General features: G+C 40.0%; 1 protein-coding gene across 7 annotated transcripts in view; it reads left to right on the top strand.

Moving 5' to 3' along the window:
* The window catches only part of TCF20 (transcription factor 20), a 131135-nt gene that overhangs the window by 88881 nt on the left and 15875 nt on the right, over positions 1-26379 (top strand). The gene's annotated exons all lie outside the window — the stretch shown is intronic.

The following is a 26379-nucleotide window of genomic DNA, read 5'->3' as shown; positions in this document are numbered from 1 at the left end:
TCTAGTGATGTCCTTTTGATGGCCTCATTTAGATCTCTGCCACACCTGATCAGATAAGATTTTTTTGGACATCAAAAAAAGCTGGGTCCTTATTACCTAGTGTAAGTTCTGGATGTCCAAAGGCTTTCTCGTGGCTACAGTGATCTCTGCCTTCCTTCTTCTATTCTGTTATTTGGTGTTCTCTAGGGCTCTTCTTGGAGTTGTAGAGTTAGAGGACAAGTGGTAGCAGCAGACACAAATTGCAGCAAAGAAAATTCTAGTTCAATGGGCAAAAAATTTCAATGAGGGTATTCAGACATTGGATTGAGGGAGGGGAAATGACAGAAAAGCCATGGAATGCCCTGGTTTTGGAGATGCAAAATTTGGTTCTGGCCAGAACTCTAAGCATCTTTACATCTGAAGATGGTCTACCTTCAAAGTTGGCTCTGCTTTCAGCAAGGGCTCCTTCCAGTGTGAGTTACTCTGCACTATAATACATATTACACAACGGTAGGAGAATTTGCAGTCCTTACAAAATAAAATGGATAGAGCAGAATTGCACAAAGGTCTGTAAGCATTGAGTGAAATATGTGTGGGTTTAGTATTGATGAGTTCAGCATTCACAAATGACACTGATAATTTACTTTCTCTAGAGCGTGAGCATACAATGAGTAAGAAGAAATAGGTAAAATTAAATCAGGGACAAAGGAAAAAGCTTTATTCACAACTGCCTGATTGAGAATGAACACACTGACTGTTCTTGATTTCCTGAGGCAGAAGCTGATGCTTTAAAACCACAGTTATGTGCCTTGCTTTGCCATCAGCAGTATCTTGCATTGCTTTTTTTATGGTTATCTTTTTTGTATTGTTCTCTGTCCTGGGTCAGACCATGGAAGAGGCATAGAACTACTTTTTCCTGTTGCCTTCAGGTTCTTCCTTTTCTAAACAGTGTTGGGATCCAGTTTTTATCTTCTTTCCTCTGTATTGTTACATACAGCGTGCTTGTTTCCTCCCCATGAGCTTTTTCTCTGTAAGTTTGATTCCCGGTTTGTTCTAAATTTTCACTCAACTGTTCTTTGACAGTAATTACATGCTTCTCTGCCCTAACTTGATTTGGCTTGCATTCTTGTTTCTAGTCTCTCATTAAACATAGTCAGTTAATTTCATTTGGTTTTCATCGAGCCATGCCTGCGTGCTTCTTCTGATGCAACTGCTGAATTTCTTATCTCTGATAATTGCAAGGTTTCTTTCAGGCTCTCCACCACCGTTTTGGATTCTACTCACAATGTGGCCATGCTTTCATTTGTCTGGTAGTTCACCAGTATTTTGAATTTGTATCTCTCCAGCCTGATTTTCCCCTTTTACTGTGTGTAGGGTGTGTCTTTCACTTGGGATTCTGGTTTTCCCAATAGCAAATACCTTTTTTACAAGTTCTTGAACCGCTTGAGTTATCCTCCACTGATCCATTTTGTGTCCCTGTTTGTGCAAAGGACATAAGCCCAGCTGTGCTAAAACATGCTGTGTTGAGAGGCTCTAATCAGACTTGTTCAATAATAGCAGCCCGCTATCCACATTTTTATGTGGGTTTTTGCATCTTGTTTGACGTCTAGTTCTTTCTCTGCATGGAATCTTTGACTTTCTGATTGAATATGCTTTGGCTTACCCTTTAGCACTTTCTTCCAACTGTTACAATCATCTCCTCCTTACAAGTAAAAAATTTTTTTTCCTCTTCCTCTTAACCGTTTCATCTGCCTTTATGGCACCTTACAAAAATATCTCCTTATCTCCCTTGACCTTTGTGTTCTTTTCCTCTACCTCTTTCCCTCAATCAGTTGCTCAACTCCTTTGTCTTTTCTTTTCCTTCATAATGCCAGTAGAAATAAGTGTTTCTCTTAAAAAAAAAAAAAGTACAAAATGCTTGTGGCCTCTCTTATCTTTGCAACTACCTGTTAATTTCCTTTTTCTATCTCAAAGTTCTTTGAGTGCATTGTCTGGGGCTCTTGTCCTCCACTGTGGCTTCAGTTGTGCTCTGCTGCAATTGTAATCAGTGTTTATGGTGATATTTTCCCAGTTTATGTTCAGATCCAGTGCCTAATTTTCCATTTTTCTGTCGACTACATTATCACTATCAGCTGTGCTGCTTTTGAAGTGTTGTTCCACCTTTGTTTCCTGCCTGTGTCTTTTGATTACCTCCTTGCTTTCCATTGTATTCTTCAGAGAGGCTGTTTTTCATTACTTCATGCTTTTTCTGTGGGGCTCACAGAAGTTTGCTTGTGCTTTTTTTCTTATCCAGGAATAGCATGTTTTTGAGTAGCTTTTGGTAACTCAATCACTTTCTTCCAGAGTCTCGTAGAGCTTCCTTTTTTCTCCAGATTCATGTTCTTTCAGCACAAACTTAAAAATTGTTCTTGAATTCACAGTGAGTTTTCAAAATCTCACTTTAGAACATGGCTTTTAATCTACATCATCCTTAATCCATTGTCTGTCATTTTATTCTGATTTTCATGTTGCTCAGATTGACAATCTCATTTGATTTTAAAATTATTCCTAATCCTTCCTATTTAAGGCTGCAAGAAATACTGCTTACTTTTGGTATATGATAAGTAATATGTAGTCTTTCAGTGCTCTCCACTGCTCTGTCTAGATCCATTTTTTATCTGTTTATAAGACTGGACTTTCAGAGCCAGGGACCATTGTCTTGTGTGTACATTTTGTTTTGTTATAGAATCATAGAATGACTTGAATTGGAAACAACATTAAAGATCAAATCCCCTGCTGTGGGAAGGGACACCTTCCACTAGACCAGGCTGCTTAGAGCCCCATCCAATCTGGCCTTGAACACTTCAAGGAATGGGCTGTCCACAACTGCTCTGCATAACTTGTTCCAGTGCCTCACCACCCTCACAGTAAAGAATTTCTTCCTAATATCTAAGTTAAATCTACTCTCAGTCTGAAACCATTCACCCTTGTCCTGTCACTACATGTTCTTGTAAATAGCCTCTCTCTTGTATGTTCCCTTCAGGTACTGGAAGGCCACAATTAAGTCACCCTGAAGCCTTCTCTTTTCCAGACTGAGCAATCCCAGTTCTCTCAGCCTTTCCTTGTAAGGAGAGGTGCTCTGTCCCATTTTGGTGGCCTCCTCTGGACTTGCTGCAATAGGTCTGTGTCCTTTTTTGTGTAGAGGACTTCAGACCTGGATGCAGCACTGCAGGTGGGGTCTCACCAGAGCAGAGCAAAGGGGCAGAATCCCCTCCTTCATCCTGCTGCCCACGCTCCTTTGGATGCAGCCCAGGATACAACTGGCTTTCTGGGCTGTGCCATTGCTGGGTCACGTCCAGGCTCTTGTCCACCTTCACTCTCAAGTCCTTCTCAGCAGGGCTGCTCTTGATCCCTTCATCCCGCAGCTTGTGTTGATACCAGGGTTTGCCCCAACCCAGGTGCAGCACCTTGCACTGGGTCTTGTTAAGCCTCATGAGATTCCCATGTGCCCACATTTGAGTCTGTTCAGATCTCTATGGTGGCATCCCATCCTTCAGGTGAGTGAAGAGCACCAATCAGCTTGGTGTTATCTGCAAGCTTGCTGAGGGTGCACCTGATCCTTTTGTCTGTGTCAGTAATGAAGACATTAAATAACACTGGTCCCAGTACAGACCCCTGAGGGACACCACTGGTCACTGATGCCCACTGGGACTCTCAGCTGTTGATCTCTACCCTCTTGATGCAACTGTCCAACCAATTCCTAATCCATCTAATCTGTCAAATCCATCACTCTCCAGTTTGGAGAGAAGGGTGTTGTGTAGGACTGTCAAAAGCCTTACATTTCAAAAGCATTTACATATAAATCACATCCTCGCCCTTTCCCAGGGAAGAGCGAGTCACTCCATCATAGAAAGCCACTAGATTGGTCAGGCAGGACTTGCCCTTTGGTGAAGCTGTGCTGGCTGTCCCAAATCACCTCCCTGTCCCCTGTGTGCCTTAGAACAGCTTCTAGGAGGATCTGTTCCATGATCTTCCCAGGCGCAGAAGTGGGGCTGACAGGTTGGTAGTTCACAGGGTCTTCCTTTCTGCCCTTTTTACAGATGTGTACAATGTTTCCCTTTTTCCATTCACATGGGGTTTTGCCTGACTACCAGCTTTTCAAATACCACAGAGTGTGGTTTAGGGATTACATCAGCATATTCTCTCAGGAATCTGGGATACATCTTTTCAGATCACATAGACTCCTGTATGTTTATGTTCCTCAGGTATTTGTCAACCTTATCTTTGCATACAGTGGGAGGAACACTTGCCTGCCCCAGTCCTCATCCTGTCATCCATCCACTTGAGAGGTGTGGGAAGAGAGGTTGCCATTGAAGATTTGAGGCAAAAAATCTGTTAAGTACCTCAGTCTTCTTCTTGTCCATTGTTAGCTGTTCGACAGCATTGTTTATGGTAGAGGGTACACCTTCTTTGTCCTTCCTTTTCTGGTTAACCTACCTATGGAAGACCTTCCTGTTACTCCTTGCATTCCTTTTCAGGTTCAGTTCCAGCTTTGCCTCAGCCTTCCCCAGACTATCACTGCACAACTGATCTTCATCCCTATACTCTTCCCACGTTGCTTGTCCTTGTTTCCACTGCCTCTTTGTTTCTTTCCCTTCTGTTTGGCCAGGAGTTCCCTACTCAGCCATCCAGTCTCTTGCCTTGCTTGCTCAGTTTCTTGCTTCTGGGAATTGCTAGCTGTTGAACTCTATGGAAGACTTCCATAAAAATCTGCCAGCTCGGTTCTGCTCCTGTGTCCCTGAGGGCAGTCTCCCAGGGTGCCCTATTGACTATCTCCTTGAAGAGCTGGAAGTTTGCTTTTCTGAAGTTCAGGGGCTTAACTATACTCCTTACCTGACCCATATCCTTCAGGACTGCAAAATCCATCAATGCACGATCACTCCAACCCAGGCTGCCTCCTATCTTGACATTCCCAATTAGTTTATTTACACTGGTGATCATCAAATCCAGTATCAAGTTCCATCTGGTAGGGCTATCACCTGGCTTGAGAAGTTATCTTCCATGCATTGCAGGAGTCTCCTGGATTGCCTGCAGTTTACCTTGGTACTTTCCCAGTAGATGTCAAGGTGGCTGAAGTCCCCCAGCAGGACTGGAGGGTGTGAGCACGATGCCTCCTGTAACTGGGGCAAGAAGGCTTTGTCAGTGGGCTCCCCTTGGTCAGGCAGCTGTAGCAGAGCCTGGCTGCAAGGTTCCTTTTGTTGCCTCAGTGTCTGATTTTTACCCTCAGTCTTTCAACCTGCTCATGGCTGTTCTTCAGAGACAGCTCTTCACACTCCATGCACCTCTTGATAGAGAGGGCAACCCCTCCACCTCTCCCTCCTTTCTGTCTCTTCTGAACAGCTCATAGCCATTGATAGTCACACAATTTGTCCCACCAGGTTTCAGTATGGCAACAAGGTCGTAACTTTCCAGCAGCGTGGTGGCATCCAGCCCCTCCTTTGGTTTGTTGCCCATTCTGTGTGCTTTGGTGTAAAGGCACCTTGGCCAGGCTGTTGGCTGCATCACCTTCCCAGAGGAAAACCCCTTAATTCCTTTGAGATTATTTCCCTGCTGGTATCCCTGCTGGCTTCTGTTACCTGGCTCATCTCTGTAAGACTCCAAGTGTGCCCCAGTGTGGCCAGCACATTTCAGAGTCAAGGGCAGAGTGCCCTCACTACTACCTTGTTCCTCTAACCTTTGCATCTCATCCCAAAGCTTGCCAAGGACAAGCCTAATGCTGTCCCCCTCCCAAATCAGAGTTTAAAGCTCTGTATTGTGTCTCATGCAAACACAGTATCCTAACACGATGCTGGGCCCATCTGTATAACACCCGTAAGAATAATCCATTTATCACCCTGTGACAAATAATGGAAAAGACTTTCTTCTAGCATTTTTCTTTTCCTGTTGTAGCAGGCTGTTGTGCTGGCTTCTCCTCTGGAAGCAGTGTAACCTTATCCCTTCCGCTCGCAGAGGGTTACGTGCAGCACAGAGATGGCCATGGGGTATTCAGAGGTGTGCCTGCCAGAAGCCATCCCCAGGCACTGGAAAGGCTCTGTTGAGCTCAACTCTCCTGCCCTGCTGCCTGAGGAAAGCCTTCTGGCTCACACAGCTGATTTCCTATGCTTGTTGCATATGCTTTTTCTTTACCTCCTCTGTACTTTGCAAGTTCATTTTCTCTTTTTTCCTCTGACATGCAGTTCATTAGTGTTGCTGTCATGGAAAAGCAGATGTGCAAATCAAGTAGCTGCTTCTTCCCAGGAATAAGTAGAGAAATGTGTGCACAGACACAGGAATGTAGCTCTTGGATTTTGTCTATGGGTAAGGAAGGACATTAGCATATGGTATATGAAGGGTCATGATCCTGGAAGTGAATAATTCATGTATGTAACTCATTCTGTGCAAATTAAATACTCCTGTAACTAAAAATTATGTAAACTGTCTGTGGTACCAACAGGGTAAATATGCACCAATTTAAACTGAATCCATACCATTAAGTGAGTTGAAATATTTTCTTTAGCCACCTGGCTCAGTTGCTGTTGTTTATGCAGCACTCTAGTATAGAAATAGGAAACTTAAAACCTGTAGTCAAAGGCCATTGATGTAGGTAGTGATACAAGTAACCCGTCCTGTGTTTCTTCTTCTCACACAAGCTCACCTATTTTTCATCACATGAAAGCTCATTATAGATTTTTTCTCCCTGAACACCTGTTTCTCACATGCTCTCCAAGATCAGAAAATAATTTTTCTTGCTAAATTGTTTCTTATATGAATAAATGTCTGTCTTACTGCAGTTTTTTTGACAACTGCCCCATAGTCAATCTCAAGAAAGGATTTTTATGTATGTGAAGGTGCTCAAAGATCAAATTTTACCAGATGCTCAAGAAGAATTCCTGAGAAGGTGTTATCTTAAAAAGGTTTATCAAACTGTGAAGTGACTCTCCTGAGCTTTGAGCTTTCCTTAAGGTCTGTTTTCACTCTGGACTGAAAATGGTGTGTGTTATCTGCTAAGCAGCAATCCAGGTGGTTTCCAAAGTGTTAGAATCTGCCTTTCTTGAAGGCAAAAAGATACTCCTTTTACTCTGGTCACTCTGCTGTGCTTTTTGGTTCTGAGAATGTGGCCCAATTAATTGGGCTGCTTCGATGCAGAATGACGTAATCTTTCTCCTTAATTTGAGGCTCAAATTAGATACCCCAGGCAGATGAGCCGAACTGCCAAGGAGTCTGTCTCCCTCATAAACTGTTAATGCACAGTAACGGTGCTAAGTGGCCTTCTTGCAGTTAGACTTTTTTTGTTCCAATGCTGAAGAAATTTTAAACTGAAAAAATGCCATCTCCTTAGTGCTAGGTGATCCTGTTGCTTATAAAATGTTTTCTTTCAAATACTGTAGGTGACCAGAAAGTTTCCTGTCTTGTCTATTTTTTCACCATTTTTCTAATGACGAGAAGTTCATTTCCATGTAAGATGAAGTATTGGTTACCTTTGAAACTGGGAGAATTATGGAGTCACTTTGGTAGTTGTCAGCAGTTTTAATGTTCAGAATTGATGGTCTTTATTCTCAGTATTAAATATATGAAGCTGTAAATGAAGAGAAGAAGAGTGCAGAGAACATCCTTTGTGTTAAGTTGAATCCAAGGTAGTTCAGCTATTGTTTTCTAAAAATCTGTTCACTAGAAGGTGGTGTGCTGTTTCTTACAGGGCTTTTTTATAAGACATGTTTTTTCCCAAGGCAGGGCTCTGGCCTAGCACATGTATTACTTCTGGTTAGGATGGGGTTTTTTTGTTTGTATTTTTTTTCGTTCTTTACCCCTGCTCTTATCCGAATTGACCTTGCTGAAGATAAATGTAGCTTGTGTTCCTGCTGAGAGTGTTCTGTGAAAGGAAAGCTTGTTTATCCCCCTTTTAAAGATCTCTTTTAAAAGGTCTAAAAAATGTAACGCTTTTCTCATCAATCTCTGTATCTCTCCCAGCTTTAGAAATGTTTTAATCCTTATACATGGAAAGGAGTCCTTGGAACCTGTTTCCTTTGCTGCTCCTTATTGAAAAGATCACCTTGGGTTTCAGTCAGGTGAACTTTAGAGTAACAAATGGTGAAGGATGAAACCTGCCCATGATCTACAGTGGAGCAGAAGATTGTTTTCTCTCACCAATCTGTAATTTTGTTTGTCCAGCTCTCCATGGATTCTCTTTCAAAGCCTGCTCTTTATGCAAAGTGGCGAAATCTACCTGCTTTAAGGCTCTTAACAGGCCTGTTTTGAAGGTCTGATAGACTTTAGTGATGAGAAGTTTAGAACCTAAATGCCTGAAGTCTCTTTCTCTTCAGCTTGATACTAGATATTGGAAGTTTTCATGACTGTTGGGAGTGGCAGCCTTGTGCCTCATGTTGAATATGTCTTTGTTAGTTGTAGTGTTAGAGGTAGGTTTGCATGTTACCCGTATTTCACAGAGAACAGCTCCTGGTTTTGCACAGGTAAGTTGTTCTTGACTTAAGACTCCTGATAGTTGATCTTCCACAATATCTTATTTGGAGGAAATTGCCTTTCTATAATACTTTGTTTACTCTGATGCTTTCATAGAACCATTTTCTTTTGTTTACCGTTCTGGACCCTAGCTGTAAATTGGGTAAAGAAAGGTGCCTGGAGGGATCACTAGGATTTAAGCTATTTATATTCTTAAATTTGGGAAATGAAAGCTAACAAAAAAGCTCCCACGCTCTGTAAGTAATTGCTTATAAAAGGTTCCTGGCTGCATAGCTAATCAAGTGGCTAAGCCAGGGAATTGGTATGAACTGGGAAAATTGTGGCAGGTTAGCTGCCTTTGGCAAAACAAAGCAAAACAGTTTGTAGGCTCAGAAACCTGTCTGCTGTAGTAGCATACAAGTATAAAGGTGTCAGTTCATTCTGAATGTCTCATTTGGCACAGGTGGGCTCTCTTATTCCTAAGCCAGAGCAGGAGGGAGTTGCTGTCATGAAGAGGAATCCTGCTTTATCCTCTCTGCAAGCTGCTTGCTTCCACTACTTCACTTGCGCTAGATCTACCGCCTGTGCATTTGCACAGTGGGCTCATTTGTAGCCAGCTAATCCATCAGAAGACTAGCTTGGGGTGGGGGATCTTTATGCCAGATCAGCCATCTGACTGCTTACCCTCTGAATGATGTTTGCTGCACCTGAGAGGGAGTGTCCTTTCCACTGATAATGATAACAATTAGATCAATTTAGCTGTAACATAAAATTGTGCCCAGATGCCACCAGTACTTGAAGGGATTTCAGGTCTATGGTACTACTATTTAATAGCGTTGGGAGAAGAACGTTAAGCTTTTATTCATCATCTTTCTTTGTAGAGAAGAAAAACACGCAGAACCTAATAATTTTTTTCTCCTCCAAACCGACACTCATTCCCCCCTCCCGCCAGACCGAAGCATGAAACCAAAAAAAAAAAAACCCTCAGGTGGAGTTCTGTGTTAGGTCAGGGTTCAGCTGAAATAATAATCTGCTGCTTCAAAAATAACATGCCTGACAACACACAGGAAGGAGCAATTGTATTTCTACACCTAGAGCTGTGTTAGTAGGGACACATTTCAAGAGTAGGAAGAAGTGAAGCTGGAGCTTTTTAATTTTTCACTGTGGGGAAAGGGAAACCGGTGGCAGATTTAAAATCACTGCCACCAGTGGTTGGAAAAGGAGTGTACTGAGAACATCATTTGCTTGTTGTTATCTCTGGTAACAGCTTTTAGTGTGCTTTAGCCCTTCAAATGAGGATTGCCACAGAACCTTGAGGCACTTTCTACAGTTACCCTTAAAGTGGCTGAACTCCTGGTTTTCATTGACAGACTGTGCCCAAATATCTAGTTATCAGAGCTGGAAATGTGCACACTAGCATAATACTCGTTTTCATTCCTCAGGAAATGGCAGCATCTTTAATATTCTTCTGCAGTGTTACAAAAATAAGAAAGCATGAAATTTTGGGTGGAGGAGAAATTCTGAAAGACAGCTGAATGATGAATTTCAGATTTGGTTTTCCCAGAAAGGCATTGCCATCTGCTGTGCCACTGAAACGCTGTGCTGTCATGACTCCTGGTCTGTAAGAGCAATCCTCCGCAGGGAGGAGAACCTTGGAGGAGCCCCTGTTGTATCTCAGTTCACTGCCTTACTCTCTTGGGGACCTGGAAGTGTGAATCACTACTGCTGCAGCACTTGGTAGCTCACAGCAGCTCTGTGCATTGGTACCACAAGCCTTAAATGCTAAAGAGCTGAGCAGATAGAATCCACATGTACGTGTCTGATGCAAATGTTTCAATATCTTAAATTATCAGAAGCCAGTAATTACATTTGTGAAATGAAGTTGGTTTTCTTTAGCTTTGTTGTGAGTAGAAGTGAGGTGAATTTGGTGCAACCTATTGGTGATTATGGCCTGAAGGTGATAGGAAGCACATTTTAGCACATTTTAGTTGTGATCTTGAGCTTAAAGTTGATGCTGGTAAGAGGAAAGACTCCAGTATTGACCCCTTTGTAATGGGGAAGAGAGAAGATGCAGGGAAGTGCTTTCTGTGCATCTTCATTAGCAGACTCCTTTGTCATTAGTTATCCCAAAGTACAGGCATTATGTCTGTGCTTGCCTGTGGTTTTGTATTTTACTGTTTGTCTTGCATGTGGAGTGAGGAAAGTGGAAAATAGATTTACTGACAATGGAGTGTTGGGAAAGAATAGGATGTTTACCCACTTAGATGAGTTGTAGCCAAGAGCACTGGAAACTTGTATGCAAAAAGCAGCTTGCTCATTCCACAGTTGCCTTTCTGTAAAGCATCAGGGATCTTCATAATTTCTGTACAGTTTTAATTTAAAAATACATTTAAGTAACTTAATTTTGGAGAAGTTCTTCCAAATGTGAATGGGGCCTTCTCTGTGCAGGAGATTTCCAGACAAAGCTTTAGAGCTTTTTGTCTGGCTTACCCACGAACTCACAAAGTTTTGGTTTTTTTTTGTAAGTTTTCAATTGCCTGTTACCATAGGGTTGCCAAACTCTTACTAAATTTTCAATAGTGAGTGAATGCAATGCAGTTTGTTCCATTTTAGCTTGAACCTTTTTAAGCTGTGCTGGTAAAAAAGCTTGTTAAGATTCCCCAAAATTTTGGAGGATGGTTGTTGCATTGTTGTTATTTTGTTTTGTTAACTTAAAATGAACCAATTTTTTTAACTTAGACTAATTCCAGATGGTTGTCACTTCAGCTGTATTCCTTTAGCTTTGTTAGAAGAACACTACTAGCAAATAAGTTTATTCTGCTCCATGCCTTTGTATTTAAAATTGTGTATATTTTATTACAATTGGGCAAAAATGCAGACTTAAATGTATTTTTCCTGATTTTTGGGAAAAAAAAGATTTTTTTTTTAATCTTTCATCTGTCTTACTGACTTTGAAAAGAGGTCAATTTCTGAAGGTAAGAATTCATTACTTTCTTTTAGATAATATTTAGTAGATTATTAGAATTGTGTTCTGTCTTTTGTAAGACCTTTTAAAATAAAAAACTACATTTTTTCCATTTTATTTTGAAAATAAGCATTATATTGAATTTTTTCTTCACTGAATAAACAAGAATAATGCTTCAGTTATACTAGTGTTCTACTATTCATAATAAAGGAGAGCTCTCCAAGCATGGCAATGCAAACCAAGTTCATAAAAAGTTATCTACACATAAGGCTTTATGCCAGATTGGGATAGGAATTCTGCAGGCAAAACTGGGACACTTACTGATAATGGTATGAAATTACTTTAAAATCATGAATTCACAGGATGATTTGGGTTGGAAAAGACCTTACAGGAACACCTTCCATGAGACCAGGCTGTTCAAAGCCACATCCACCCTGGCCTTGAAGACTTCTGGGGATGTGAGGCATCCAGTGCTTCATCCTCACAGTAAAGAATTTCCTCCAATACCTAATTTAAACTAATTCCCCATTGTTCTGTGACTGTCTGCCCATGTTGAAAGTTGCTCTCTATCATTTTTATAAGCCCTTTTAGGTACTGGAAGGGTCTGTAAGGTCTCCCTGAAGCCTTCTCTCCAGGCTGAACAACCCCAGCTCTCTCTGTCTTCATAGCAAAGGTGCTCCTGCCCTCTCATCATCTTTGTGGCTTTATAGAAAACAGGTTTTAAACTTTCTTCCTTTCAAAAGTAGATTTCAATCTGTCCATTATAAGCCTAGTTATATAACCTCAATATATTTTTTAATTAGAGAAATGTGTTCTGAAAGAGGTTAGATTAATTTCCCTAGATTTAGTAAGATGAGTAAAAATAAAACTGAAGTATGATGAGTATTCATGTAATAATTTTAGAAACTACAGCAAAATGATAACTAGTTTTTTGCCTTAAAGAATGTTACTCTATAGAGACAAGAACCTGGAGAAAAGAAGTTCTTTCTGTGCAGCACATTGTGCCTGAGGTTATGGAAGGAGCTAGAAGAGTAGTTTGGGTTCCCTGACTTGTAAACCCATCCTTCTTAGCTAATTTATACTATGCTGCTCTTATCCTGTTGTGCTCTGGCTAGTTTGTTGGCAGAGGAAATATTTTTCAAACAATCTTATACACTTAGCTGGACTCTGTGTAGAGGATAGTCTTCATGGATAGAGCACTTTGGCAAAAAGTTATTAATAAGCCTTTATTGTTACGGATTGGATCCCAGCCAGCTGCTTAGTGATTAAAGTTTAATTGCATGATGATTAGTAAGCAATTAGCATTCAACAGCAGTCTTGTATTGCTAAAGCTATGGGTAAGCATAAGTGGCTAGAGCCATGTTGAGGGAGAGGGTCAGTAGCTGGAGATGTGGGCACAGAGCTGTTTGCAATATGGGAATAAGAATTCTAAGGTTAGTTGACCTCATCTGCTCGTTCCTACTGCAGCATTAAGCCAGGAGGGTGGATGGGAGTGGGGAATGGAGCAAATGTCCAGGAGAGCACAGCCTGCACATCTGGCACAGAGGCTGGCTGTGGCTTAGCCCGAGTGTAGGGAGTTAACAAAATAATCATGAAAAGGCCATTTGGAGTTCGGAGTTGCTCTCACAGTTACGTTTTGTCCCTCTCCTTGTCACAACTAAAACTCCTTTTTCAGAATTCCCCTCTGAATTGGTGAAATTCTTTCTTTTACTTTGATAGCAGCCCTTGATTATTTTGTGCCACTGTGGGATAAATTAGGAGAAAGATGAGTGCAGGGCAAGGGCTGGGGGAAGTGAAACAGATGAGGGCAGAGGGAGGTAGGAGTGTAGCATAAGGTCAAGGCTTCTTCGTGCTAGAGATACAAAAGAGTGCCCCATGTAAACCATTCCTGCTTCACTGAGGACTCTGTTGTGAAGGTGAAATATGGTGGTAATTTCATCTAGGCTAAATTAGGGTTGTTAGAAGCCATTCTTCTTGTCCACACCTCCCCTTCTGCCAGCAGTAGTGCTCTGTGACTGCAGTGAGTTAGGTGGGTGATCTAGCCAGCAAATCCCTCCCTCACCCCATTCCCATTTTAATCAGGCTAATTTTTGGCTGGACTAGGTTTCATGGCTTTCAGTGTCACTACGGATACAGAGAAATGCTAGGCATAGGAGAGGGCTGCCGGCTGTGCAAGAGCAAACACAGGTCTTGAAATGATTTGGAAGTGGGGAAGCCTGGTCAAGATCATGACTTCGGATGGAAAGTTCTTCCAAAATGATATAACTAATTATACAAAGTAGTAAATTTAAAAAAAAAAACAAAAAACCAAAAAACAAAAAAAAAAAACCAAAAAACAAAAGGAACCGTTTAAAGATTCTCAAATGTATGTATTTATTACTGATGTCAAGTGCATCCATCTCATTGTCTAGACATAGGAAAAGATGGGTTTTTTCTTTACTATGATGATCCTGTGATTCAGAAGCACTAAGGACTGGATGCTCCCTTCCCTCCCCTAGCCTAGTTTGCCAGCTGGAGTAGCCTAAACCAGACATTTCCTTCCAGTTAAAAGGTCTCAAGTAACTACAGTTTCTTCTGAGAAATTCTGACAGTGCACAGTGTGTGACTTTAATGATGCAGATCTACTTAAGTTGTCTTCAGATTTGCCATAGGAAGCAAAATACCAGTGGAGGACCTGGTCTGAAATTCTGGCACAAGACAGTGCTGGAGTGGCAAAGCCTTCCCAGGGCTCTGGGTGTTGTAGCTGCACTGTTTGTCACCAGCTGAGCTACTGGTGGTAAAAATAGATTGCATATGCCTTCCTGAGGTCTGGCTGCACAACTGATTGTAGCGTAAGTACAATCAGGTCTTAGCCAGCTGATTGTTGCCTGGGTCATAAGCTTTCCTTCTATTTGAGAAAACATTAAAAGTTGATGTTAAAAACTGGTTGTGCAGTCTTCATTTACTAGTGATTTCCCCCCCACATTTCTATCTTGTGTATTTTCTTTTGATTTGTGCTTACAACTAGGAGACTTAACTCAGCTGTTTCTTTTTCTCATGGCTACTCATTTCACAACATGGTTTTGTTGTTACTTTGCACTAGACTGCTGTTAATTGCAGCTTTTCTTGTGCTTCCAAATCCTTTATTCTTACTGAGAGCTCACACTTGCTAAGTTTCAGAAAGTTATTGATGATTAAAGGCAACTGACCAGCTTCATAAAAGACTTACTGCTAGAGGAGGGGGAGGAGGAGGAGGGCATCCTGGCATGAATCTCTGAAATGGGGACTTTCACTGAAGGATACTGCTGCTCAATGTGAAGCTTAAAAGGAAAATAAAAAAGGTGGGTGGGGATGGGAGGGAGAAGTAAGTTCATGTGCTTGAGTTCAGGTATGAGAGCTGTGAACTTTTCTGACATCGTGCCTGTGCTGTCAGAAATTGCCTGCATGGCCCTTGACAAGTCATCTAATTATTCTGTAAAGTAGGCTTTAAGATCACTTATTTTGTGACCATTAAGGCAAATTGGTAGGGTGCTTTGAAAGTACAGTATGTGTTTAAGTTGTCAGATGTTCTCAATTAAATTGGAAGATTAGGGAACTGATACAAGGTTTCATGGTTTAGTTGCATAGATGTAATGGCAGGAAGATAAATTTAAGTTTGTTCATGTATCGTTTAGAGTCAGGTCCAAAAAGATAATAAAAATGTTTTGTAATGTGTTCATTTGCTGCTAGCTTTCTCTTTTCTTGTAAAAGGTTAAAATGCTGAAAATACTAATAGCAATGTAGTGGTCCCATATGTAAATTCATTGTTATATATAATTGTTAAGATTTTTCTTGGGGAGTAACTCTCCAGGTTAAATTTAATCACTAAAATTTCAGAGTTCATAACTGATGCTTTCCAGAAAACCAACATTATTAATTTTTTTTTAAGGTTGACTTTAGGAAATTGTTTAGAAAAATCCAATACTCACATTATAGGTACATAAAACTCTTTTACAGTGTTTTTTATGCAGTCTTAAGTCCTGTACTTAAATTTAATTATTCTTCCTTTGAAGTGTTACAGTTTATCCTTGGGAGGTATAAGGATTCTTTAGTGATGCCACATGGTACCACTTGAAGCAGAAACCTTCAGAGGCAGTTCCTGGGGAGCAGGAGTTACAAATAGCTACCAATAAATTCAGTTTCCTGGACAAATAGCTATAAGGGTAATGCCAAAAGAAGAATTGTCTATTCTGGAGCTGTCTTAACATAGAAGACTTTAATGTTGACTAACTCTTCTGCTTTTGGGCTAGAGCCTTCAGAAGATGAAGGAATAAGTAAGAAGAGGGTGTGTTTATGTAAAATAAAAGAAAAACAAAACAATGCCTGTGTCCTTTGATTTCTACCTCAGGTGAAAAAAAGATTGAAATTTCTCTTTGATCTTGTCCAGTGATTTATTTCTAGTAATCTATGGCTCATCCCAGCCCTTTTTTCATAGCACAGATTGAATCTAGGTTTATAAAACTGAAGGTGTGGCTTGCAAATGAATATTATTGCCTTTACCATGATTCAGCAGTGTTCTGAGCCCAGAAGATCTTCATTAGTCCTTTCCCTTCAGCTCTCAGGAGAACTCCATCTAATCCTTGGATGGAGGAAGTTCTTCTTTCAGGAGAGCCACATTATGTCTGTCTGTTAAAGAAACTACTGACACTACCTTAGCTGCTGTGTAATATCCAGCTGGAATGCCATCCAGGCTTGGACTGCTGCTATTTATATTTTCTGCCTCTTCTAAACTGCTGCTAGCTCATACCATGTTTTCCTGTGTCGTGTCTTTGACAAGCCTACAGACACTCCATGTTCTTGTATAAATTCAGTTTAGAATTCATAAACAGTACCTATTATTGCAATGAGCAGTTTAAGCAGCACATATATTATTATGGTTTTTAGGGTTTTTTTTTTCTGTTGATTACTGAATAATGAAATAACACATTCCTCTCTAAACTCATTCAAATTTTTGGCCAGTGAATGTTACTTTACATAGAGCATCTTCTGTCTATCTGAGGACATTTCATCAGTATATGCTAATTGTCTACTTGCCCTCAACTGTGATTGATGATTTATTGCTGTGGTTCATAAGATTGTAATTTTTTTTTAAATACTGATACGTTACTTGACAGCTTATCACTAAAGAGAGATCTACTGACTTGCAAGCATTTCTCTTTCTGCAAAGCATTGCACCTTTACGTCTTCTCTTGGATTCACCTTCTGCTGCTTTTCCTCAGTGGTAGCAACATCCACCAGTGACCTCAGGAATACTGGTGTGCCCTTCATTACTCCTTATTGGAGCTCTGCTTCCAGCCACTGCTTCTGTGGCTTTCTGGAGGAGCTGTCTTCTTTCTTTAATGGTATTGACTAGTAGTTTTCTTTGCTACCTTTTTTCTAGAGAAAGGTTATTTATTTTCCAGTAAGATAAACATTGCCTTTTTTTCACCTATCCTTGCAGTAAAATGTGTTTTGACTGTGCAGGAGTCATTGTTCAGACCTCAATTTAAGAATTGGTATTTTTAGTACTAAGTGCAATTTTGGTGGAATGCTCTCACAAACATTTGTTGTTCTAAACGGTCATTTTCACATTCCTACTTCTGTCACATTCACCTGCCCACCTCCTGTTTTCTTACACCTCAAACATAAGGTACTCGTCATTGTTTTATCTGCCTATTATTTTATCCTGCTGCTTTTTCTTCTTTCAGTTTCAAGAACTGAAGATTTACTTCCAATCAATACACCCTGGCTAATTTTATAATTTCCTAAATTAAGTGCTTCACTTTCAAAACCCTGCACATTTACCTTTGTTTTTCTTCATGCATTTCTTCAAAGCCCTTCTTGTCTGGGATTTGTGCTGAATAATTGGATATGCTTAGCCTGCTGCTGAGATGGACTCTGCCCAACGCTGCTGGCTCAGTCTCACCATTCCTATTTCATCCCTTTGCATCCACCAAAGCTTTGTTCTCTGTTACCGAAGTGTCTTGCACAGTGGGGCTCTGTTTATGATGAAGGCTTGCAGGGATTATTACAAATAATGACAAATGGTGTATTTCTGTCCAGTGTTACAAGTCTTTGAGTCATGGACGGGATGGGTTTGTGCTGCACCCTTTTTCCTGTCAGGTTGCACAGATATGTAACGTCTTGTCAAAATATATTGCATTTACAGTTTGCTTTTATCAAAAGTATTTCCTTATTTTTAAGCCTTTATATTTTGTTTCTGTTGTATCCACTGCTCCTAATAACATAGTGATTGTGTCTTTAATGAACCAATCTTTTTTTTGTTTTGAGCCATTTAGTAAATACTCAGCATCATCTCTTTTTTTTCTTTCATTAGAAAAAAACTGGCTCTGTTATGCAGTTTGCCTCTTGAAAACCTTGAGTTTATTGCATTTTCTTGTTTTTGTCAGGTTTTTTCCTTTTTTATATCACTCCAAACATTGATACTCAAAGCTATTGCTTTTCTGGTAATTAATTTATCCAAAATCTCTCATTATGATGGAGATGTTGCTTTCTTTTAAGGTAACTGCATGCTGTTGTTTTATGCTCTACATGGTAGGTCTTGCATTAAATAGAAATTCACGATATATGTGGATATTTCCTGTAATCAGTATCTAAGATGGCTGGGAAATAAATCTAGTACTGGTAGAAAATTCAGCCGGAGTAAATGCTCTCTTGCTGACTGTGCTGTTCCCACTAACTCTGTGTGTCCTTATCACATAATCACTGCTTGAAAATTTGAATTTCTTTTTCCTCTTTTAAGTCTGCTTTTCTATCTTTCAAACCTTTTTGTAACTAAATTGCACTATTGTTGCATATTTAATTCCCCAAATGAATAGTCAAGATAACATAAACTGTATTATTTTTTCTGCTAGACTTGCATACTTCGGCAAATTCAAATCCCTGTACTTACACATGGTTTTCTGAAATGTTTCCCTCATTCACGGTGGCTCTTTGAATCAAAGGAAACATGATTTACAAATCTCTTGGCTTGTTGGACTTCGTGGTCCAAGTCAATATATATATTATTTTAATATTCCTTTTAAAATATGAAATGGGTATGTAGGTATGTACTTAGCCTGTTTAACTATACTTGAAATTAAACATGCTTTTGCAGCACCATTTAAAATGACTAGTTTTGTTAATTTTGCTAAATCTGTTTTAGTTAGCCACTGGTTGACTCTTGAAGGACCTAGCCTCTGTTCTGATTCAGTTACAATGGGTCTTTTTCATTTGGGTTTTTTCTCCTTCCATTGTGTGGAAGAGGTGGAAAGGGTTCATCCCCCTTCAAGTCTTACTTGGCTCTTCAGCAGTCTCATGTATTCATGCACATTTAAGCCTTTGATCGCTCCACCAAGTGAAGGAAACAGGCTTGTAAGGAGTAATGAGCATGAATTTATCACTTAGGTTGAATTTCAGTCTTTTAAATATTGTACAGTTTGGCTCAACCTTCCTGTTAGGGAGGTAAAACTAAAGAGTCTTAAAAATGTGTACCCAAACAGTATTTATTTGGTGCCTGCATTCTTTTTGATAATCATGGGGTGGGGGGAGGGGTTTGTTGTTCATTGTGGAATTTCACAATCACATCGCTTGGGCTTGACAAGAACTGCCTTTCCAGACAGGTGGAAAAGTACCTTTTGTTGTGGTGTCCTGTCTCCAGGAATGGCCGAATATTTACCACTTCACTGCATGTGTTCAGAGATTTGTAGTAAACTAGGCATGTGCAGGATGATAGTTGCATATTTTCTCCCTCCTTTCAGCAACCACAGCTTTAGAGTTGTAGCTTTGGTATCCCTGTGTTTACCAGGTAGAGGCATACCTATCCTTGATGAACTTGTCTAATCTGCTTTTGAACTTGCTTATCTTTTTGCTAGTGCAGCATTCTTTAGCAATGACTTTTACTTACTTGAGTGAAAAAAACCAGGTTTATGTTACATTTGAACCTGCTCTTCCTTCTTGGAAATGGCTTAGAATCATTCCCTCATGTGCATCGTACTGGATTTTGTAGGTTTCAGTCCCCCTTCAGTTCTCTCTTTTTCAGAATACTTAGATTTCTCTTATTTACAAGTTCTTTACAGTCCTAGTTATCTCAGTGGTCTGTCCATTTTTGTTTCTGATCAGTTGTACTCCTTTCTTAAGAGGGTCATCAGAACCACATGCAATATTACAATGTCAGACTGCTACAAGAGTAACAGACAGACATCATGAACATTTGAGTTTCATTATGGATTTCTTTCCTAAATAACTGCTTACATTTTGGCTGTCCTTTTTTGTGCTTGTGGGGACTGTATGATGTTTCTGTCTAGGATGACTACTAATACCTTCCTATGAGTAGTAAAAGCTAATTTAGAATCTGTCATCATGTATATGTATAGGTGAAAATATTTTTACCACATACATCACTTTGCACTTAACAATAGTAATTTTCATCTCCATTTTATCATACAGTTATCATGGCTGTGAGATGGATATCAGTTTGAGGTCTGGCTGCCCTGAATAATTTTACAAACTTTGCAAGTTTTCACATCTTATTGTTCACCCCCCCACCTTGAGAGTCTCTATAAGTGCAGTTGAATAGCTTAAGGGTCTGCATAGGACCTTAAAATTATTGTAGCAAACCATTCTTTGTTAAAACTAAACGTTTATTTCTGTTCTTGTTGCATTCTATTTTTTTCTTCTAGTTGAGGGTAATAAAATGCTCTGCTCTTACTTTCAAGTGCTTCTGTTGTAGCATAATCAGTTTCACATGTATTGGATAGGATTTTCCATTTTTAAGACATTTTCCAGCCCTTGGATTTCTTGTGGGTTTTTTTTTCTATGCCATCCATTTTGAGCTGCAGCTTCCCTTTGTGCTTCAGCAGCCTGTGCAGCACTGCAGTTCTAACTTTTTATTATGTTTCCTAATGCAGCTTTATTAGTATGGCATCTTCCAGATCGTTGATTTGTCTGTTTGCTGAAATCTTGGAATCTAAATTTGTCCTTAGTTTCTTGACTTGAAGACAACTGTCCAATTTTACTTCTGGACTATTATCCTTTATTATTTATTCGATTTGCTTGCTACAGGAAGATATGATCATTGGCGAGAGATGCCTTTTTATGATGCAGGTTTAAAGATTTCTATCTTTTTAATTGTGGGGTTCATTTTACTGATATTCTGTGCCTGTTTTTTTTTTGATAACTTAAAATTGTTTATCAGGAAATGTAAACTAAGAGCTCTGTGTCCTTCAGTACTCGTTGTTATCTCTAGCCCCAGTCACATAAACAATTTTTTTCATTAACCAGTATCTGCACATCAGAGTGGAAGTACTCTTTTCCTCTCCTGTTTCCTAAAAATGTCTTCCCACCTTGTTCTTTTATCTTGGTTCCTTTTTGCAGAAGTCTTCCAAAATCATGTATTTCTTTCTCCTGTAGTAAGCGTAAGCGTATATGTATGTATATGCACACACAGACTTATTTGTTTTTATTTTTTCTTGTAGCTTTTTGGAATAAGTTGTCTCTCTGCATCCCACTTTCCAGGAAAGAGAATGTGGCTGCCTGCTGTTTCTGTTGCCCTTTCGCCTGGATATTAAATCTGAGCCTCTGCCGAGCCTGCCAACTGTTTAATCAGAAATAGTCAGAAGGCCCTCCTTCCTAATATTGCAGCTGACTCTGAAGTCCTCATTATCTTACATCTGCATTTGTGCAGTACAATTATACAGAAGCAATTATTTTCCTAAAAGCTTATAATTTAAACAGGAGAAGGAGAGAGTGTGAAAAATATATATAACATGTAAAGCAAAGACTTGTACCTGTATAATTAATGCCACGTATATTTCACTTTTTGCTTGTTAGTAACCTTCAGTTGTTGCTTTCCGTTTTACTCCTTTTATGCATTCTTGACACTGGTATGGGAGAAGGGGCAAAACAAGGAGAAGCCTAGAAAGCAAAGCAAAGGAAAAAGAAAGAAAACAAACCAAAGGAAAAGCTGGTCATTGGAAGAGAGGAAGCCAGGAGGTCTGAGTATAGGGTATATAACTGCTGATCAAGAAAGGTGCTTTGTATTACAGACAGCAAAAAATATGATCCTGTTGTGAATGTCCTGGTTTAAACTGGTTTGGTAATGTTCAACAAGGAAGGTTGCTGAGGAGTCATCTGAAAACACCTTACATTAGTGTTACAAGCAATTAATTTCTGCTTCTAAGCAACTGTCCCTGCTCCTGCCCAGAATATTTTGGAAGGGCTAGTCAGCAGCTTCCATCCTCCCACCAGCAAAACCATGTCCACTGTAGGTTTCCAGTACTAAGAAGTACTTTGTCTAGGGACAAAGATACAATCTCTGTCAGTGCAGAGCCAAAGTCAGCAGGTGAGTGCTTTACTTGAGCAGCTTGGGGCACTGGTTTTCACAGGGCTAAGAGCTTTGTGCTTGTTCAGGAGGAAGAAGGTAGGTAGCTCAGGACATCTTTATGTTACAGCACTTATGTGGAGTTGGGTACAAATCTGAAGGAAGCAAAAAAAGGTACTCAAAAGTATACTCTTATTACATATAGCAGTGTGATCTCAGAGGAGTGAAAGAATACAGATTGCAAGGGGGAAAAAAGCCAAGCATAAAGCAAAAGAAATATAGTTGGTAGGTGCTGTAGCGTTTTAAATGCACCAGAGCCATTCTGCTGCTGTTGTGGTAGCTGTCCCCCAGCTGTTCACACTTCCAGGTTGGCTGTTACTTCATTTTGGTAGACATAGAACGATGAGCTGTAGCAAGGAAGAAATGGGCTGCTAATAGCGTGGAGAGGTAGAGACAATGTATCTGGCTTTAATACTATTGATAATTTAGTTCATGGAATGGAGTGTCTTCTAAATGGCACTTTTCAGTCTCTCCAGCCTATTCTAAGTGAGATATATGTGCCTTGTGGCCAGAGATGAATTGTGGAGATAGGACCTATGAATCAGTCTTTGCTGTGTGGTCTCTTTTTTCCACTTTTTTTTTTTTTTTTTTTTTTTTTTTTTCGTTTTTTTTTTTTTTTTTTTTTTTTTTTTTTTTTTTTTTTTTTTTTTTTACATTTAAACCAGGAGTTGATTAGATGCCTGGCAGTGATTACTATCCATTGGCACCTCCCACTGGGAGCACACTCCAAGTACCAGCCTTCAGCTCTTTCAAGCAGGGGAGGTTAAGCAGGCTGCTTACTGAGCAAAAGGAATTTCTCTTCCCAGGAGAGCTGGAGTGCTGTTTCTCTGGCTAAGAATGCTATAATTCCTTTACAAGTGACAAGCAGGCTGCTACCATCTGCTGGTGAATGGCCGCAGGATGGTGGAGTTTGGGTGAAAATTTGCTGGTGGACCAAGAAAACAATTAGTCTTCATTATGCTGAACTTAACATTTCCTTGTAAGAAGTTCTGTGGTTTTTTTTTGGTGTTAGAATGTTTCCTAGTTGTAGTGTGTGTATTTTTTGTTTTGAAGCATAAATACATGAGATGAGAGTTCTAACCAAAGCTACAGAAAGTACCAGCAGGAACGAGGCATCTTTTTACCTTTAAGGCAGAGCAGCAATATCTTGGAAAAGAAGAGTGAGACCATCCAGAAATTTTTAAGCACTTTGTCTTCATGGGAACACCTGGGTGTGTTTGGAAACCATGTGGCACTACATGATGATAGTCTCTTTCAAAGATAAGGTGATAGACTCAGAAGTTGTTTTAGAACCACACAGCTTTGTAGGGTGTCTGCTTTGTTCAGTCACTCAGGTGTGCCAAGAAGGAAGAACTCAAAAAAAAGAGCAGTTATTGTGTACGTGGTTCCCTCAGCTTCCCCTGAAAGAAGCAGATGGTTGGGGGTCCCGGGAGGTAGAAGAAATGGGGCCATTAGACTGTCAGTGGCTTGTGAAAAGCAGAAGCATCTGCCAGAATGGAGACTTGTTCAGCAGCAGGGGAGCCAGCAGCAGCAGATGATCTCTGCCTTGAGCCGTCAGTGGCATAGTCATCCACCCGGGAATTGCTGTTGTGGGCGTAGCACAGGTAACCTTGGTAAAATCTCTGTCTGCCACACTTAAAAAAAGGGACAGTGAAGGCTCGATGCACATGCACTGGCATCTTAACTACCCACTTTTACTGTCTAATCATTCCTAAAATCACAAACAATTTTAAAGCATTCCTTACCCATTCTCAGCTGAAAATTTGTCAAAATGGCTGTCACGTTTCAGAATGTGATTTTCAGAATAGCAACGTGAACCATGCTAGATGCACCAAAGAGTAAGTCCAAAAAATAAATTACCTTTTGGAAAAGTATCAAAGATTTTGCTAGGGGTCTTGGATTTTTTTATGTCACACACCATACTCTTTTAAGACATACCTTTTTAGTGTTAAGAAATATTTTATATAGCTGCAGTTCAATCTCTGCTGCTGTAGCTCTTATGCTCTTATTGACTGCTCTGCACGGGACACAGTGTTCCAGGGGAGAATGACCTTCTGTTGCAACAGTGTGATGGTACGTAAAACATGAGATAAAGTGGGGAGGGCAGAATGCCTCCGAGGAACAAGACTAGAAATTCATATCTGCATTCAAAAAGAATAGTCAGTTTGGGTTCTCTCCTGTTAGAATAATTAATCCCAGTCAGCTGCATCTGAAAGCGAGAATAAAGTACACAGGTACAGAACTCTGTTTCAGAACTCCTCAAGCTGCACTTTGTGAGTACTTGGCATAGGTGAATCTGGGACTGTCGCCAGTACATAATATCTTTCTAGAGTTGACTTCAGAGCCAGGAAAAGACATTTTCTGTGGATGAAGTTTGGTTTTACTCCCATGGGAGAGTGAATTATGTTGCAGTTTGGCTAGTGGTCCGTATGTTTTGGTGCACATTTCAGTATTGGTTTAGCCTCTTTTTTTAATCTTTGGAAACTTGCATTGATGTTCTGACAGGCAATAATAAGCTGCTTGTGTGTCTCTTCCTAGGCCTCAGGGACACTTCTCTTGCATCATAAATACTGCAGTAGTTTGTCGTGCTTAGAATATAGACACGATTTAGTAGGAAGCACTGAAGATCAGGCTCAGGATGCTTTGGCATACCCATAAAGAGAAGGTGTTACTCAGAACTGCAGTTGTAGATGTCACGAGAACTGACGTCTCACAAGCTTTTCTGTTAGTTGCATCTGCTTTGATTTGAAGAGGGCCCCCTGGTTTATGGCTGGAGCTAGTTTTGCTTTCATCTTCATTCAGGCATTTAAATACAAACTATAGTAATCTCTGCATAGTACAGAATAGTAGGAAGAACAATAACTGTCAGATATTCTCAGAGGCTTTGGAAATACTGTAATTAACCCCCTGTTTTACTATGCCAAGTGCGGAACTTTGCTGTGGCTGTTAGCTTTGACCACGTCTGTTCTGCAGATCTCCACTTGAGCCTGTGTGCTGATCAGGGATTGAGGACGTGTGGTCCAGGGGATGTGGCCATGTTGGCAAATGAGCGTCCCCATATGTGGGAAGGCCGTGCTCGTGTCAGTGCCAGGTGTGCTGCTGGCTCGAGCACAGCTGCTGGTGTGCGGTGCAGGTGCAGCTCGCTGTAGCGGCCGTAGAGCACCGTAGTTTGACACCAGCTTTTCCAGTAGCAGCAGTGATTTTAGATCATGTCATCATCCCTGTGTGCAGGCAGGAACCAAGGGCAACTTCTCACAGCCTGAATTCAAGGTGAATTGTACCAATTATACGGGGCCTTATTGTGGTGTTGGTTGTATTTAGCAGAATACACAAAATTCCTGTCTTTCTAAAGTATGACTCAAAACTTATGGTAGTTCCTGTCTTTGTTTTCTGCCAGTAGTTAATTCACTTTTTAATTTTTAAATAGTAGCAGTCTCCTAGCATTTGGTGAATTCTACCAGGTATGGCTACATCTTTTTTAAGGGAAAATGTCAACCTGTCAGTAATCAGCTTTCATCAGAATCAGGTTAGTTAACAAAAATCGCTTAGTGTATACATTCAAGAAATAAAATGGCTGTCTGAATGAGATGTGCTCTAGAAATACTTCCTTAGGTAATTTCTTAAGTCATTCAGGATGAAGTAAAGGGGTGAGAGACTTTCTTTCTGCTTTCACAATTGTCTGATATTATGGTCAAATGCATCATTGACTAGTTGAACTAATAGGATTTAACTAATGAAAATTGAACGTGGTCATCAGATGAGTCTGAGCTACTTTGGCAATAATCAGTAATCAGCTTTCATCAGAATCAGGTTAGTTAACAAAAATCACTTACTGTATACATTCAAGAAATAAAATGGCTGTCTGAATGAGATGTGCTCTAGAAATACTTCCTTAGGTAATTTCTTAAGTCATTCAGGATGAAGTTAAGTGGGTGAGAGACTTTCTGCTTTCACAATTGTCTGATATTATGGTCAAATGCATCATTGACTAGTTGAACTAATAGGATTTAACTAATGAAAATTGAACGTGGTCATCAGATGAGTCTGAGCTACTTTGGCAATAATTGTATGAGCATCCTTGTTGCGCTGCAAGTGCGTTTTTTTTGGACATGTGCAATTTCTGTGATGATGAGGTGTTTCCCCATGATGGCATCTTCTGCTCCAGATAAATCCTTTTTGATCACTTGTGAAAAAACATTGAACTTGGCCATGATCATCTTCAGTTGCTAGTGATAATGAGAATGATGTAACCAAATTACTTTTATGGTGGTGTCTTCTAATTAATTGTCATGCTAATTCTCTTTTTAAAGCTACTGTAGGTTCAAAAACACTCTTTTTCCTCCTATTTTAATAGTGATGTCATTGTCAGGTACTGAAATACAGGCCGGTAAAACAGAAGTATTTCAAATTGTTTCTGAATGGCTGAACATTTGTATCTCTTGCCTGCTTAGCACAACTGAAAAGTTCATAGTTTGAAAGAGCTTATGTTGTTACTTGTTTGAAAGGCCTTTATTTGTGTGGTGTAGAAAGATAGAGTTTAACATGATTTATCAAAACAATTGTGCTGGAATGTGGTTGATAA

The sequence above is a fragment of the Pyrgilauda ruficollis genome, unplaced genomic scaffold (genome assembly GCF_017590135.1).
Source record: "Pyrgilauda ruficollis isolate IOZ18807 unplaced genomic scaffold, ASM1759013v1 scaffold56, whole genome shotgun sequence".
NCBI lineage: Eukaryota > Metazoa > Chordata > Aves > Passeriformes > Passeridae > Pyrgilauda > Pyrgilauda ruficollis.
Note: the sequence above shows the minus strand (reverse complement) of the source record. Positions and strands in the feature narration are given on the sequence as shown.